Source organism: Lactuca virosa, chromosome 3 (assembly GCF_052849685.1).
Source record: "Lactuca virosa cultivar CGN04683 chromosome 3, Lactuca_virosa_CGN04683_v6, whole genome shotgun sequence".
Taxonomy (NCBI): Eukaryota; Viridiplantae; Streptophyta; class Magnoliopsida; order Asterales; family Asteraceae; genus Lactuca; species Lactuca virosa.
In genome coordinates, this window is record NC_136428.1 from 270,703,644 (window position 1) to 270,706,826 (window position 3,183).

Below are 3,183 nucleotides of genomic sequence, written 5' to 3' on the forward strand. Positions count from 1 at the left end.
GCTTCACTGAAAGAAGTGTTGAATGAGCAGTTTGATCTTGAACAGACTGATTCTCAGATGAAGTCGCCATTGATGAAGCTTTGAAGAAGATGAACAGTAGAGAGCTTCTGAATCGCCAGAAATCTTTGAGAGAATTTTGAGAGTGGTAATGAAATAATGAACCGTCAAAATCCTTATATACGATTTGATTTGGTGAGAGAAATCAGGAGAGAGAATCTCGAGAACTGAACCGTTGCCTGAAAAGCACGATGTGACACCTATGACAAGTCAGAGGTATGCGTCACGCGGCGTAAGAATAGCTGTCCGTTCAACTTTTCACGCGCCCGTTTGAATTCTGATCTTTGAAAATTTGCCGCGTCAGCCTATCTTCTTTCGCAGCAAGGTAATCACGTTGACTACATACGACTGCGAACCTGAAAGTGAAATGTAACCACGGATAATACTTTTGAAAATCACAAGGATCTTCGTGCAAGAGTGTCAAATAAAAAGAAATAAAACAAAGTTTATCTGTGGGATGTTGTGATGTCATATATGTGACATAAAACTATTGATCCCAGGAAAAGATCTCTTTCTTTATAGTCAAGAGAGACTAAGAAGTGTCTGTTCAGTTTCCTGTTGAATACGATCAGTTGTTTGATGAGAAATACTGAAAGGCATCTTTTATGTAAGGCTGGTAAAGGTGGTTTATCCGTTAACCAAACTACGAACTTGACATAAGTGCGAAAGTTGGAAAAGGTACTCGTGTGACCAGTGTAGTCAGTTGAACGAGTAGGTGGGGAATTTATTGCCATTGACTTGGAATAATATTGAAATCTCAAAAAAAATAAATAAACTGGATCTTTTGGGTAGAAAAGTCTTGGTGTTAGACAATTTCATAAAGATCACGCAAAAGATAAAAAGAGATTTCATGGTACCTCCCACGAAAGTGGTTTCGTTAACTCTTGGATGAAAACTAGAACATGTGATTGTTCACCGTCAATTCATTATGGGTATTGAATTGTGGGTTTCACTCAGTTCGTGGTAGAACGAAACTAAGATCATTAACACAGATGTTTTTATAACCATAAACCTCAGTGGTAATTTCTGAGAGTCTCAAGGGTTACACTGATGAATGCAAAAGTGATGGAGAAGAGAGTAGATGGTTACAAGAGAGCGAAAGTACCTTTGCAATGTAAATGTGACCATGCAAATAACTCTTAACTCAATACGAGAAGAGTAAGGTCGCTCATGACTAATCTGAATTCGCAGCCTGATTGGGAAGAATTAATTGGTGATATCAATTCATTAAGGCTTCACAGTCGAGTCGTTGAGGTTTAGGCCAACATGCAGCAGCATGCTTCTAGGGACACTTAGGTAATACATAATTAATGAGAGTCATACCTGCCCCATCACACAAGTAGATAGCTATTGCGAACATCTTCGTTTATGATCATGATGTGCAAAGAAAATGAACAAAAAGTTAAAATATTTTTGTGATTTTGATGCTTTTGAAAAGCAGTAAAATAAAGCAAATAAATTATTTTTGGTTTTTGGAGTTTTTCTGAAAATAAGAAAAATAAGGTAAAAATAAACGGATAATGAACAGTGGACTGCGAAAGGCTGCGAACGTTGGCACCGATTCGCAGTGATAAGACGGATAATGAACAGTTGACTGCAAAAGGATGCGAACGTTCGCACCGATTCGCAATGATAAGCAATTTTGAAAACAGAGATAAGATAAGCAAATAAAACATAGAGATCAGCAAAGATACACAAAATATACAAAAGGATATGTGAAATACCAAACCACGAATGAACAGTGCCATGCGAACTACTGCGAACGTTCGCATTGATTCGTATTGATAAAACAGACTGTTAATGAACAGTGGACTGCGAAAGCCTACATACGTTTGCACCGATTCGCAGTGAAGATTTTATGAATGCGATAGTGGATTTGGTACTGAATCAGCTTCCATCATTCCCAGCCCATGAAGGATTCTATTAAATGTTTCTTCAGGTAGGGCCTTGGTGAATATGTCAGACAATTGATCAGGGGTCTTACGAAAAGAATCTCAACATTACCATCTTCCACATGATCCTTGATGAAGTGATACCTCAGTGCTATGTGTTTCGTTTTGGAGTGTTGCACTGGGTTGTGACATATGCGAATGGTACTTTCGGAGTCACAATAGAGAGGAATTCTTTTCATATTCAATCCATAGTCGCGAAGTTGGCTTTGAATCAAAATGACCTGAGATGTGCACGGAGCTGCAGCTATATATTCAGCTTCAACTGTTGACAACGAAACGCTGGTTTGTTTCTTTGATTGCCAACTCACCGGCTTGCCATCGAGAAATTGGCATCCACCAGTTGTGCTTTTTCTATCTAAACCGCAACCCCCTAATTCAGCATCTGAAAATGCTTGTACAAAGAAACCTGAGTTCGCAGGATACCAAATTCCAAGAGATGACGTTCGTTTCAGATAACGGAAGATATTCTTGACAGCCACCATATGAGGTTCGCATGGATTTGCTTGGAACCTAGCACAATAACAAACTGAAAACATGATATCTGGTCTACTAGCTGTTAGATACATGAGTGAACCAATCATCTGATGATAAAGGGTCATATCAGCACCCGGTTTATCTAGTGAAGGAGTCAGTTTCGTTCCGAATGCCATTGGAACCTTCGTCTTTGAGTCTCCCAACATTCCAAACTTAGCGAGTAGAGTTTTCGTGTAAGCTTCATGATTAATAAAAATCCCTTCCGGTCCCTGTCTAATGTTTAATCCAAGAAAAAAGTTAATTGGACCCATTGAGCTCATCTCAAATTTAGTTTCCATCAACTTTCGGAACTCAGCAGTTAGGCTGGGATTAGTGGATCCGAAGATGATGTCATCAACATAAATTTGTACGATCATCAAGTGGTCACCCTCTTTCTTGCGAAAGAAGGTTGGGTCAACCGAACCTTGCTTGAATTTGGACATTTTAAGAAAATGAGTAAGAGTTTCATACCAGGCTCGTGGAGCTTGTTTTTGACCATAAACCGCTTTGTCAAGAATGTAACAGTGGTTGGGATATTTTTCATTTATAAACCTAGGCGGTTGCTCCATATAAACGGTCTCTTCCAATTCGTCATTTAAGAATGCACACTTCACATCAATTTGAAAAACTTCAAAGTTTTTGTGTGCTGCATATGCCAAGA